Below are 15,592 nucleotides of genomic sequence, written 5' to 3'. Positions count from 1 at the left end.
TTTAGAGTTTCTACATCTGTTCGGCAAGGTCACCTTGTAACGTGCTGACAAGGTTGTCGAAAGGTGGAAAGTAATATATATTGTAGTTATTAATTATAACTTCAATAGAAAAAAAAATAAAGTGCCCCTTTCAGAGATTGTGGTTTATAGGGCAGATGATGTAAAGGTCATCTGTTTCTGTGACCTACGGTTAATGAGGATGTCATTTGGCCAGCAAAACGACCAACCGCCTTTACTTTTCATTTCCCAACCCATTTCCGGTACCCATTAGAGATAGTCGAACTCAGAGGCGCCCAAAGATCCCGAAATTCTTCACCGAAATTTGGAAGTCAAGCGCTTTATCGCTCAGCCACCGCGCCTCAATTATTTGAATAGTAATCAAGAAGTAAAAACAACAACAACAACAACAACATAATTAGATAAGTTTTAAAAGAGACGTTTCATCTTCTGAATGGAACTTTTTTTTACTGGTTTAACATTCTGTTGACAACATTTTGCGTTAACAGAACAGGTAAAAAAAATGTCTTTCTAAACACAAGGATGGCCATACAACGATCTAAGCCCTTACAAATGTACACGATCTACTTTCTCAAAGGTCTCTCACACTTCAGTATCTGCCTGACCCACCACGTTTTAAAAAAGCTTGTATCAAGTCACTCTGTCACTCTGTCTGTCTGTTTGCTACAAATGTTGAGCAAGTTATTTCTCCCACTTCCCAATCCCAGATCAAGTTGAAACGTTGTTCCCATTGTTCCCAATAAAATATGAATCAATCAAAGTAATAGTAAATTGTTTGACAAAAAATCTTACAGTATTGAGAGATATGGTTGTAAATATGGAGTCCGTTCCCTTAGATAAACTTTATTTAGAATTACTTTACAATTCGCTTATTATATAACTTTCTGTGACTTACGTCAAGAAAAATGTGGACGCCAGAAGATTGCCTCTCTTCAATTTAGAATGCAGGACAACGCTAGCAGATCCCGAACTGTAACTCATTTTCTTGGGGCGGAGTGTCGCCTCTGGTAAAAGTTTGAGAAACACTGCAGCAGCTAATCGTTTGAAGAGAAACTATTCAGTGTAAAGTAATTTCTTACAATCGCATTCAATAATAGGTCCTACATGTAACGAACTACAAAAGGCTACATTACAAATCAGGTGTACGCCTACTGTCTATCGATCCAAAACTTGGTCTGCTTTGTAAAGTGCTATTTAATTGCTTAGTTTTAGTCTCCCACCCCCCACCCCATGTTTATTGGTCAACAATGTGCTTTTTAACTTATGGAGTCTTCTGAGACTCCATAAAAACACCTAGGACAGATAGATAGATAGATAGATAGATAGATAGATAGATAGATAGATAGATAGATAGATAGATAGATAGATAGATAGATAGATAGATAGATAGATAGATAAAAAGATAGATAGATAGATAGATAGATGCAAGAACAATATGTAGCAGTAGCTATAACGAATGGTAGACATATTTTTAAAAAAATGATTCATTTTCCCTCCCAGTCTTTATCTCCCTCCTTCTATTTAAATCTTTTACAATGCAAGGAAGCAAACCCTATATTTTGCTTGCTTGTTTATTTCACATGATTCTGATATTTCTTTAGGTTACATCCCAGCCCAAACCTCCAGCAGGACGACTGGGGTTGGCAGAGGGCTAGGTTTGAACTGGCACCATCAAGATCAACAAATGACAGCCCAGAGCACATACCACATGACCAGGCAGTGTGTTCCCTTTTTACTCTTACGATAACTTATTACAAGAACTTTTATCATATAACTTTATAAGTTCACAGCTTCGTATTCTGTTTAATCTGTGTAGAAAACATTATACTAAATAGATAAATGTAAACTAATAATTTACACAATTTAAAAAATTAATCAGGCGTTAAAATCAATGAAAATGTATTATGGAATTCTCATATTTATATTTACTTATTATGTTTTTTTTATATTTTTTTTACATAGTCGAAAGTTATCCGAAATAGACCAGTGTCATTCAAAAGCTTTGCTCGCGTGGAGTGTTACATAATAAGAAATGGCACAGCTAGTCTAAGTAGTCAAGTCAAATAATGCTCTCTTTCATAAATACTAGTAGTTCTCATGCAGAACCAGGAACAAAGTTTGTTAAAGAAAAACCTGCAGCAGTAGCAACATTTGACACCTGACTATGTGCTCCTCGAACAGAAACCCCAGTGGGGTGACTAAGAACCGAGTGTGTTGCCCTTGCGAAGATAGAAGAAAGCCCCTACAAGCATGTGACTATTCACACACTGTTCTTCAAGAGGATTCCTGCCCTGCTAATGTTGTACAGAGAAGAACATGGGGACTTTGCTTGGTTTTGGCTTAGACCCTTGTCTTGGGACACAAGCCATCGAGCCAGCGGTAAAGGGATGTAAAAAAAAATACATCTGCTTGGATATTGTCCAGGCAGAACAATTGTTCCTTCTGACAGGCAGATGAAGGCGAGCTTCCATAGGCCTTGAGTTCCACGAATTTTTAGACTCAACTCTTAGGATCATTACAAAGAAGAACTACCTCTTTCTTTCTTTCTCTTTCTTTCTTTCTCTCTCTCTTTCTATTTCTTTCTCTCTCTCTCTCTTTCTTTCTATTTCTTTCTCTCTCTCTCTATTTCTCTCTGTTTCTCTCTCTTATGACAATTACAACGAAGAAGATTTCAAGGTGATATTTAGTTTTACTCTCTTTTGTGTCTCCTAATAACAGTATCTACAACAGCATAGACTTTCTGGTTTGAGGAAATCAGATCTAATAGTTTCATGAAACAACATTCAGAGAAAAAAATCCTTAACTGGAAGTTGGACATGTATTTTCGATAACACTATAACGATTTTTTTAATAGAAATTGACAGTTTATGTATATCTTCAGGAAAAAATGACTAGCCAATAGGTTTGAACGTAATACTTTTTCAAATATATTCATATTATAATTAAATTTAGCTTTCATTTGTTTAACACGGGTCTTTACAGCAATTAACTTTTTTTTCTTTGTATTCAGTTCTATAAGTTTGTTAACGCCGGTTTTAAACGCACAATTACCTATTAAATTCTTCCCATCTCAAATAGGCTCTGACAATCAGTCCAACTCAATGCCTTCAACTGTGGTTCAGATATTGAGTCCGGCGAAACTGTTACCAATACCAGACGGAGCAAAAGCGATAAACTGGCGCTTATACCAGTAAGCTTCAAGCAGGATCTCGATAGCATTAGGAAAAGCCAAACTCTAAAATCAAACTTTCGTTGCCTTGCAGATGTACCCATATATGGGAAAGGCTCCAGAAAACAACAATGAGGAAAAAAAAAAAAAAAAGTGACTATAAGGCAGCTTAAAATGGACTAAGATTACTGTAGGTCTGTTGAATAAATTCACTTTGCGTCACTAATAATACATTCACTTTGCGTCACTAATAATACATTCACTTTGCATCACTAATAATAAATTCACTTTGCATCACTAATACCTATTTCAATACTACCAAGCAGAACGAATCACTTCAGTCCAATGTTAGCAACATGTTCCATCCTGATTTCTAGTTGAGTTTTGCGTAATCTTTTGAACGCAATAATGCTCCCGGAATCAACTAAAACAACTAAAAATAGGATCATCATAGGTCCCTCATACAAAAGACTTGCCTCAACATCTTCAGAAAAAAAAACATTACAGAGCGGAATGATACGTACAATTCTACTAAAACCTATCATCAGAGATACACTCATCACAAATAAGGTGCGGCCTACTCAATGCAATATGCTTATTCTAAAGAAGCTACAGCCATCGTTCAAATAACAGCACGGAACTGTGCCAATGAATTCTGGGTAGAGCTCAGTGAAAGTTTTCAGCTTGCAGCTCAAACAGGCAACATCAGACGGAGGACTCCAGTTCCCGTCGCCTCAGCGTAGCGCCTTCGTGGAAACGCCTAGTAGTGGAAACAGGGCCGCCGCTACCTATTGTGCAATGTGTGCATTGCAGGCAGGCGGTCGAATGTAAGGGGCGGCCAAATCATTTCCAAGAATCATTTTTCTTTAAATTTTTGGTTTAATAATTTATAAAAAAAATATTTTTTTATGTATGTGAGCTTGCGCTCCCAGAGCTATTTTTATATTGTATTTTTGTTGTATAGGTTAGAGCTATTTTTATACATTTTATTTTTACAGGTTAGTGTCAGATTTTGTAATTGTACTTCCGCACATATATAGGTTAGTGCGGGATAGTATAAAAAGTGATGCACATGCTGTCTTAAAACAGTTGAGTGTACAGTTGACCAGTGGTCAGTATAGTATGTCTGTGTGACAGCTGAAGATCTTTGTGGTCTATCGTGTAATTATTTTATTATTCTGTACCTGGGACGGCCTGTAAGTTTATAACTATTTTATATTTTTTCTTTTACTAGATCTATGTCACACTATGTGTAAATATGCTAGATATATTTTAATTTAGTTTTATTTTCTAGTTGGCAGTTTATGTTTTGAGCATGTTGATTTAAAGATGGCGGCGCCCATCAGTCCTGCTTTGAGTGTTCTAGATCTAATAGAATATATGATTTTGTATTTATAGTTTTGCATTTATGTATTGCAGGCTATTACTATTGCTGAATATAATTCTGCTGTGTTATGGCTGCTTTAAGCTGCTGGATATAACTGCTGTATCTAATATTGCTTCTATTACTCTGCCCTGCTATAACTGCTGCTGTCCTGTGGATCTAGCTAGATTAGTGCTATTTTGTTTCTGTAGTGTTACCTTAGTATGTGCTTAGCTGACTTAGCGAGGCTTAGTGGCTTAGTCTGTTCTTAGTGAAGTAATACTACTTAGTAAGGTACTAACTAAGGTGTTCTTGTTTTAGTAATAGTTATGGGTTGGTTGTAGTAGTAGAATCTTGTAGATCTAGACTAGTTTATTGTAGTGTGTTTTTGTAGATCTAGAATCTAGGTCAAGTGTAGTAGTTGTATAATTGATTTAGTTAGAGTTGGTTTGATCAGTTTGTGTTAGATAGTTGGTTTGGTTAGTTTGTTGGAGTTTGTAGTGGTATAGATTTAGAGGGTTTTAGTTAGTTGCAGGGGTTCAGTTGTAGTGGTTAGTGTATATATTATATTTTATTATTGATTTATTTTTATGTAAATAAAGTATCTTTTTGTTTTATTTATCCTAAACTAAAGTTTCGTTATTTTGCTTTAGCTAGTTATTTTAGTCTAGTTGTCTGGTTGCTTAGGTGACTCTAGCCCCTTGGTCGCAGACTGAGGTGTCACAGGTGAAACCCACCCAGTAGCGCTAACATCTGCCTACTGTTATAAAAGTTAATGTTGAGCAGAGAAAAGGTCCTCTCTCGCACCTCCTGACCTGCTCACATTTAAATTCTACTGATTCCATTATCCTTTGAAAACTGGGGGGGTGGGGGGTGGGGGAAGAGACGATATTTGTACAATAAGAAGTTTTTTTGGAAACTTAAGAAGAAAAACAAAGCGACACGCGAGGGTTTTTCCATAAGCTCCGACTCTTTCCTGACCTGGAATTTTCTCGGGTTGTTTGTAATATTTGTTTCGAGTAGATCTAGTAGATCTAGTAATAAGAATGTCAATTTTAAAACATTGTCACATTGTATCTCGAATTGGGGGGGGGGGGGGCGCAAATTCCTGACAAAAAGAGGTGTTGTAGAGTGTGTGTGTTTCCTAGGAAGCGGCGTTAAGAAGAGGTTCAGCGATTGATTGGTGGTTATGCACTTAAGATGATGAAATTTGCATAATGCAAATGTAAAACGTCAGACAATCTTGAGACATGAAAGAGTATAGACGTTATTTTGTGATGAGCTAGAATTCGTTTAAATATCAGTAAATTTCATTAATATTAGATCTCTATCTCATGGTAAATCTGTGAAAACTGTAATAACAATTATATTGATTTTTTGTTTACATAAGAAGTGTGTTTAAGTTATTTTAAGCTTTAGTACAAATATAAAACGCCTTCATTGGTTCAGTTGTACTAGCTAGCTGTTTGTAGCGACAAGTCAACGTTATAGAAATTTTCTAGAATTAGTGGCTATGGGGTTGCAGTCAGGAGCAAGATTCGCGAAGAGGTGAGGGGGGGGGGCTTCAACTCGTGCTGCTTCCAGCGTACAGACCTGAAGAATGTTCCAGTGAGGGGGCGGCGAAAACATATTTTATTTTCAGTGTAATTTATTTGAATTAGTAAAATTACAAGTTCAAAAATTAAAATCTTTTAAGTAGGAGACGGCGTTTTATCTTCTAATAAGATCGTTTTAAATGTAGACCGCTTTTTGCGAGGCGCTTGTGCAACAATATGGGTCAAAACGTTTTCAAGAAAATATTTTAAAATGTCTCCGCTACTGGATTTTTTTTTGTCTCAGAATAGTCGAATTTCTTCGCCTATTGCACTTTATAATAGTGACGACTTTTGTGTGACAAAAAACCTCCGCGACATAGACGTCTTACTTAACACGAAGAATATTGTTAAAAAGCTCACGCCCATTACAGACGTACGTACGCAATATGTAGGCCTACCTAGAATGTCCCTCGCATAATACTATTGGCCAGGGCTGCCTCTTTATTATTAGATTTAATATGGCCCTCGACTTTTTTTTATTAGGATGAATGAATAGTGCGTTCTGAAAGAAAACACATCAATATTAGCCTATTAAAAATTCTCTCTTCTTACTAAGAGAAAAAGGCCAGAAGACTATTAGCGCCGAGTCCCGTCCAGAATTAAACCCTTTGCCGACTTGAGCGAAAACCTGCCGCATCTTCAATTCTATCTCCATGAAGAAACTTTAAAAACGCTTACAATTTATGTAGGCAACACTATTTCGGAAACAAAAACTGACCATAGACATATAATACATTGGTTTGTGAAACTGACTCATTTATATATATATATATATATATATATGTGTGTGTTTGCTTATGTGGGTGCGGTCATGCATGTATTGGATGTCTATTTAATTTAATTCTTGGTTAGTTACCCTTTAGGTGTTGATTTGCTAATCCTTGTATCATTTTTCTGTCTCTGATGGTTTCAATATTTATTAAGCATATCTTTGCTTTAAAAGAAAAAAAAATTATTATTATATAATTTTGTAAGGTCAGGGTTTGACCAAATGAAGGCGTTACATGGCAAAGAATGTTGTTTTTTTTTACATTCCTTTGGTGTGAGATTTATAATCCAAGTTGGAGTGGCTCGTGGTGCTTTAATTGTACTGGGGACTAATTAACACAAAAAAAGAAAAATCAATCAATAAATAAAAATTGCTCACAGATACTATTTTTATCTTTTCAGTCTGTGGTGATTCTAACAGAACTCCAGGACCTCTCGGAGTCAACTGGTGGAGATTATTTGTCCCGGGACTTCATTATTATTATCGCCACACCAGACATACTGGAATGCATAATTAATCTTAGATTATATCTAGTCCTCTAAGTTCCTCAGAAGGTCACTACAATGCTGTGTGTCCTCAATCTTGGGTTAACATCAGGAAACCGGTACCGGTCTGTCAACTTTTGAAGGTTTCTCTACTAGTGATTTGGGAAAGGGTTCATAGTAATAGAGTTCAGCTTGTATACAATGGCGTGGGACTTATGACTGAGTGATGTACATAAACAATTGTTTTGTTGATTAGCCCGCTTTGTGGTACATAACATCAGGTTCAGGAATTCAATCGCTCCAACAAAAACATTTATATTTCTTGGAACCTTTGGGCTTCCATAGGAAACAAGGGCAGATCCTTCCGAAAGAATCCCAATAACTTCGTTCGTCTACAATACAGGACAATGGACAACCACGTGATCGTCAGGTTTGGACAGTTTATGAACAATTTTAACGTGAACTGTTGTGTAAACCGTAAACTTATGTTAGTGTCTTATGTGTTGTTGGCAATGTAATCTCTGCAGTACTAAATTTAAAAAAAGTGTGGTTCTGTTCAACATCTTATCCGCCACTTGTTAGCCATTGTTTGAGTAGTTTTATTTCTACTAAGTGTTTTCCTACTGCCATTTTGTGCTACGTGTCAAGTTCATTATTTGTCACAACCATTGAACTTGAAATTTCACTTAGAAAAGTGTTTTAAATGTTTACGGAAGTTGAAGATAATTTACTTCCTAGTCCAAACCAACCGCAGGACGACCTGGAATGGGAGTGGGCAGGGTTCGAACACGGGACCATCGATAAATCGAAACGACAGTCCAGCACGCAAACGCACGACCAGGCATCCACTTATTTCTCTAAACTTTAATAACTAGCACTTCTGGAGCTATTTTATTAGTGTCGTACTGTTAGAGACACAGAGGGAGGAAGAAATACAAAAGCAGGCATAGAGTGAGAGAGAGAGGATCTGAGGAAGAGAGAGAGAGTCATTGAGAGAAAGAAAAAGGGGGAGAGAGAGACTGGTGGAGAAAGACAGAGATAGAGAGAAAGAGGAAGAAAGAGATTAAAAGAGAGGCAGAGACTGAGAGAGAGACAGAGAGAGAGTCATAGAGAGAAAGAAAAAGGGGGATAGAGAGAGAGAGAGAAAGACATAGAAAGAAAGAGAGAAGTAAAGAGAGACAGAGAGCCATGAAAAGAAAAAGGGAGATAGAGAGAATGAGAAAGACAGCGATAGAGAGACAGGGAGACAGAAAAATGCAAATTAAATTAGGCACTCTGTCTTTGGAATAAGAGTTATTTGAGTTTGTGACATCGAGTGTGAAAAAAAAAACATATAAAAAGGGGATATAGGTAAGTATAAAAAGTTTAAAAAATAATTAAAAAACGCCAACCTTTTGTAATTTATAAGTCACGATTAAATTCCGACAAGTGAAGTATTTTCCTAAGTGGTTAGTTTGACCAAAAGGTTTCTCAAACCTTTTTGATCAGCGGACCTCTTTATATAGTTTAAACGTGCCTACTGACCCTTAAGTAAAAAAAGCTACACAAATGCTCAGTAAATAAGTAACAAATGCACACAAAAAATGATTTGAATGAGTTTGATGACATGGATGAGTTTGATGACATAGATGAGTTTGATGACATAGATGAGTAGGATTACATGGATGAGTTGGATGGGATTTTAAAATGAATATGCATTAGGAATACATTTTTGTAACCAGATTTAGTGTTATCCTTGTTTAATGTTGGATTAAGTTCCTGGTTTATGGATATTTCAATAAATTACTTCCTGTATTTGAATGGATTCATCTGGGGTTGGGATCTGACGTGCTACCCAGTCGAGAATATTTAAGTGAACAATTTCTTCAAATCTTTGGCTTAGCTCGTCATAGCCATATGGCCATATTAAACAGTAGTGAGGGGCGCGTTGATTATTATTCAAATTATCTGGCTTTTAGGGAAGAAGTTTTAAATGTATAAAGTTTTCATCTTTCTGCGGACCCCCTTCGATCGTCTCTGGAACCCCTGGAGGCAGGGGCGTAACTAGGAATTTGGGGGCCCGGGGGGATTGACCTCTTTGGGGGCCCCTTGCATTTTGACATTCGACATATGACATGTACGCAAAAATATATAAGCCCCAAATCAAATTTGTTCAGTATATCAGTAAACTTAACAAAAAGTAATCACCAAGACTCTTTTAATGAATAATACCGTTGTTTATTAGCTAAATAATGCACAAGTGACAAATCTCAATAGATATCCCTTAACGTCGTGCATTCTGTTTAGCAAAGACATCTATGACACTCATCTACATCGATACTTTCTAGTATTTGTGACTTCACTGACATTAAAACCATGATAAGCCTTTCTTGCGTCGTGTGCTCCTGAGATAGTTTTTGATGAACTTGAGCTTTGAGAATGATCTCTCACATGACGCAATGGAAGTGGCCTGAGTTAGCGGTATTCGGAGGAGGTTGCAAAGTTTGAGCACACGTAATTCCCATATGAAGCCTGTTTCCTCAATATGTCTATTGGTGATTGTATTACTGTTTGTTGATGAAAAGTGCTCGTGCATCAATGACATCATTGAAAAAGCGATTTTCTATTTATTTCATCATACAAACAGGAAAAGTAACACAGTTTGTCACAAGCGTGTCTTCATCTGACAGGTGTCTTGGTTCAAGAAGAAACCCAAAGGTATCCATTTTTTTCCAGCCTTTGGAATCTGCCCTTCATCTCCATATGAAATCTGTCAAGCACATCTGTCGCAACACGTTTGAATTGCAGTTCTATTGACAGTCCTACATTAGAACTCAACGTCCCATCAAGTCTTTTCTTTCTTCTGGATGTTTTGATTACAGGGAATCCATAGTATTCACTACCTTCTTTTGCTTTTTCGATAGATTGGGTTTTTGTCAGTTTCTTATCATTTTGAGAAGGCATAAAATGGTACTAATTTCTTTAGCAGCTTCCCGTATATGCAGTCCAGACTTTTGAAGCTTCTTCCGAACTATATTAATTGGGCGCAGGAGCTTTGACCAGAATTCAAGATAGACAAAAAATTCTTAATTTTCCACTGCATGAAGAAGATTCTGTGCTAATATTATATGGTATTACGTCATTGTTGGTTGTTTATGTTTTGTGCGAAAGCAAAAGTATTCAGAGCATACATAAAGTGGGAAAGATCTATAGCTCGTTATTCTCGAGTATAGAAATACTCCGATAAGTGGACTGCCGTATTCACCATCACAACTGCTGACGAGTAGAAGACTCAGGGAATCATTCCAAACTATTGAAACCATCGGTAGCTGAAAATGCAGAGACATTACTCAACGAACGACAGATGAAAAGCAAAGTGAAATACGATGCAAAAGCAAGACTACCTAAAGATTATTCTGTCGGAGAGTTCGTCTAGGTCAAACATGGCAGAAAGCAGTTGTCATAAAAAAAAACATTCAGCACCCAGATCTTACATCATAAAGACAAACGATGGAAAAACAGACAGAAGAAATCAACGCTTTTTGAATAAGAGTTTCGATGAAGACATCTCTGGGTAGCCTACTATGATACCGAAGAAGACAATGAACTGCAAACTGTTGGAACAAACGAAACAGACAGTTATAGACCAACGTCTAAGGAACTTGTTGTGCCAGTCAAGACAACCAGAAGTGGACGAATTGTTAAAGTTCCTAGTAGACAGGGCAGGCCTTAGGCCACTGCAGCCAATGCGGTCGCAGTGGGCGCCGCGCTTTCATAGGCCCCGCTCTAATTCCAAGTGTACATTATTAAATTAAACAATTATAACGTATATAAAATAACAGGGTTTTCGCGACCTCCTGATTTTCCAGGGCCTCCAGGAAATCTCATGAAAAGGCAAAATATACAATACAGTCCTGAACTTTTTTTGAATTTATTCAAATCTCCTGAAGAAAAGACGAAATTGACATTTTGGGGTGCCAATAAATAAAAAGTGACATTGCGAGATTTCATTTCATAAAAATTTACTGCAAAGACGAAAGTAGGATTATTTTCTAATTCAGAAAAAAATAATTTTGACATTATGCTTATCCCTACCCAGACTAGGCCACGCACGATCCGTTTCGCATAGGGCCCCGCAAATGCTAGGGCCGGCCCTGCTAGTAGATATCAAAAGGAAGGATGTGTTAATATTATATGATATTACGTCATTATTTTTTGTTTATGTTTTGTGCGAAAGCAAAAGGATTAGATGTAAATAAAAAGAGAGTTTCTATTGGATTAAGAAAAGATGAATAAAGGGGTAATAACTCGAGTGTGAAGTTTAATTCTGAAATTATAGACGCCAAACCCGAATAATAGACAATTTTAGCATTATTAAAAATAACTTTTAGATCTGTTATACTCGATTCTGTAAATTTTGCTTCAAGGTTAATTAGTGTAGCCATATAATACTCGCCATTTAGATCTATTATTAGTAAAAGGTAACAAGATACCTGGAATTCGCTGTATATCATGCAGTTTTATTCGTGGCAACAAAGTTTAAAATGGAAGATTAACTTTAAAAAAAACTTTGATCTCTGTGGGAAAAAATATTTTAAAATGTCAACAAAGTCAACGTACTGATAGACCTAGATCTAGGTTTAGTCTTTGTGATAAATTTAATCCATAAATGTTGAAAAAAAGACACCCTTGACACTATTTGTCAATCAAATATATTAATTTATGTATTTACAAATAAATTTCGGACACCCATTTGGGCCCCCCCCCAGGTGGGGGCCCGGGGGGATTTTAAAATTCTCCCCCCCATCCCCCCCCTTAGTTACGCCACTGCCTGGAGGTCCGCGGACCACAGTTTGAGAAACGCTGACCTAGACAAATCTTAAAGACTGACTTCTATTGTCACTTGCTTCTTGATTTAATTTTTTTTTAAATGTAATAGATGCAAATCCACCATGATATAAAGGGTGTCGCTAGACCTGGGATGATCTTTAGTCTAATCCTTGTAAGTGACTGTTTGGACCCTTTTTTTTTTGGGTGAGTAAAGTTATTTATATCTCTTAAATTTTTTTGAAGTAGCGTAGTATTAACTAGTTTAGAACTTAGATGAATTTCGAAGGGTAGGATGTTAATAATAATAATAATAATAATATCAGAACCGTCTTCAATGCTGTTGGAACTCACTGAAGGGAGAACATCTCTCCTCCCCAAAAAAGGGGATCCGAACCAACCATCAAACTATCGCCCTATCACTTGTCTGTCAGTGGTGTATAAACTATTAACTTCACTTTTAAAAAGTAAAATGTATAAATTTTGTTCTGCCCATAAGCTACTAGCAGATGAACAACAAGGTTGCATTGAAGAGTCGATGGGCTGTAAAGTAGAGCTAACTATAGATGGTATTATATTGCATCAAGCTAATAGAAGAAAGAGAAATTTACACATGTGTTACATCGACTACAAAAAAGCTTTCGACTCAGTTCCGCATGATTGGCTTTTAAAAACCCTGGACATTCATAGAATCAACCCAAGAATAAAACAACTATTGAAAGTCTGTATGAATAATTGGAAGATAAATCTGCACCTTAATCGTGATAAACTAGGTTCTGTGCACATAAGAAGAGGTATATACCAGGGTGACTCACTATCTCCACTCTGGTTCTGCAAACTCTACAAACGGTTTTAGGTTTGACACTAAATGTACAAAATGTGTGTCCCACTTATTATACATGGATGATCTAAAACTATATGCAGAAACCGAGCAAAAATTACACACCTTAATCAAAACGGTAAAATGCTTTAGTGACGATATCTGTATGTCTTTTGGCCTGGATAAGTGTGGCATCATAAGCATTAAAAAGGGCAAGGCAACGAACACAAACATTGAATTTGAAGGCATCGAGGAATTGAACTCCGCCTCTATTTATAAATATCTTGGAATAAACCAGAATGCCAAGATAAACCATAAAAAATTAAAAGAGGACTTTCTTGGCAAATATAGGCAAAGAGTTAATAAAATCCTCTACACCAAACTGTCTGGCAGTAATCTCATCACTGCAATAAACAGCTGGGCCGTCCCTGTGCTCCTTTACACGTTCGGTGTGATCAAATGGACTGACACCGACCTACATGACATTGACAGACTCACTAGAAAATTACTAACCAAGTTTCGATGCCTACACCCCAAGTCCTGCACCATAAGGTTATACCTGCCCAGGAAGGATGGGGGTCGTGGATTGCAGAACATCTTCAAATTGTGTAAGATGCAAGTTTTAAAAATACGATCAAAACTGCTCGCCTCCAGCAACAAATTAGTTTCCTTCCTACGGAAATACGACTCCGATGCAACCCCTCTGAACCTACACAATGCTGATGTCAATATCGGTTTGGACGACGTAGGGCATGAGATTCGCCAATGGGAAGAAAAAACACTCCACGGAAAATTTCCGGCTTCATTACATGGGGACAACATCGACAAGGCTGCTTCCTTAACATGGCTCAAAGCAGGTCATCTCTACCCTGAAACAGAAGGCTTTGTTACAGCAATACAGGACAGAGTAATCAGGACAAAAAATTACGAGAAGCATATCCTGAAACTCAATGTTGTCGACAAATGCCGAAAATGTGGAAATGTGGGCGAGTCGATTGAACACATTATGGCAGGATGTCCAGCCCTATCAGAATCAGCCTACCTAGGTCGCCATAACCAAGTTGCAAAGTTAATACACCAACACCTGGCTTTGACGTACAAATTGATCGGTAAGGACACTCCCCCTTATTATAAATACTCTCCGCAAGAGGTTCTCGAGTCTACTGAACATCTGCTGTACTGGGACAGGCCTATTCTGACCGACAAAACGGTAGATTTCAATCGCCCTGATCTGCTGTTCATTGATAAAAAAGAAAAAACCGCTACCATTATCGATATCGCCGTACCACTGTCTCATAATTTGAGAAAAACTGAGATAGAAAAACAAAGAAAATATGGGAACCTAGGCTTGGAGATTAAGCGTCTATGGAAATTGTCCAAAATAACAATATACCCCATTGTTATATCAACCGAGGGGATAATAACAACTGACCTCACAGACACCTTCAAGGCCCTTAACATTCCTAGGAACATCTTCGTTGCCTGTCAGAGGGCGGTACTGCTGCAGACCTGCCACATCACCAGAAAATTCCTCAGTGGAAACTGTTAAAGGGACTACGATGAATTTTGTTTCTCTTTAGCGAAACTCGACCCTGGCAGTGCCAGAGAATGACTACTTGTTCATTTCTAACATAATAATATGCTCCTTTACACGTTCGGTGTGATCAAATGGACTGACACCGACCTACATGACATTGACAGACTCACTAGAAAATTACTAACCAAGTTTCGATGCCTACACCCCAAGTCCTCCACCATAAGGTTATACCTGCCCAGGAAGGATGGGGGTCGTGGATTGCAGAACATCTTCAAATTGTGTAAGATGCAAGTTTTAAAAATACGATCAAAACTGCTCGCCTCCAGCAACAAATTAGTTTCCTTCCTACGGAAATACGACTCCGATGCAACCCCTCTGAACCTACACAATGCTGATGTCAATATCGGTTTGGACGACGTAGGGCATGAGATTCGCCAATGGGAAGAAAAAACACTCCACGGAAAATTTCCGGCTTCATTACATGGGGACAACATCGACAAGGCTGCTTCCTTAACATGGCTCAAAGCAGGTCATCTCTACCCTGAAACAGAAGGCAATACAGCAATACAGGACAGAGTAATCAGGACAAAAAATTACGAGAAGCATATCCTGAAACTCAATGTTGTCGACAAATGCCGAAAATGTGGAAATGTGGGCGAGTCGATTGAACACATTATGGCAGGATGTCCAGCCCTATCAGAATCAGCCTACCTAGGTCGCCATAACCAAGTTGCAAAGTTAATACACCAACACCTGGCTTTGACGTACAAATTGATCGGTAAGGACACTCCCCCTTATTATAAATACTCTCCGCAAGAGGTTCTCGAGTCTACTGATCATCTGCTGTACTGGGACAGGCCTATTCTGACCGACAAAACGGTAGATTTCAATCGCCCGGATCTGCTGTTTATCGATAAAAAAGAAAAAAACGCTACCATTATCGATATCGCCGTACCACTGTCTCATAATTTAAGAAAAACTGAGATAGAAAAACAAAGAAAATATGGGAACCTAGGCTTGGAGATTAAGC

The sequence above is a fragment of the Biomphalaria glabrata genome, chromosome 17 (assembly GCF_947242115.1).
Source record: "Biomphalaria glabrata chromosome 17, xgBioGlab47.1, whole genome shotgun sequence".
Taxonomy (NCBI): Eukaryota; Metazoa; Mollusca; class Gastropoda; family Planorbidae; genus Biomphalaria; species Biomphalaria glabrata.
The sequence above is the reverse complement of the archived record's forward strand: the minus strand, read 5'-3'. Positions refer to the sequence as shown.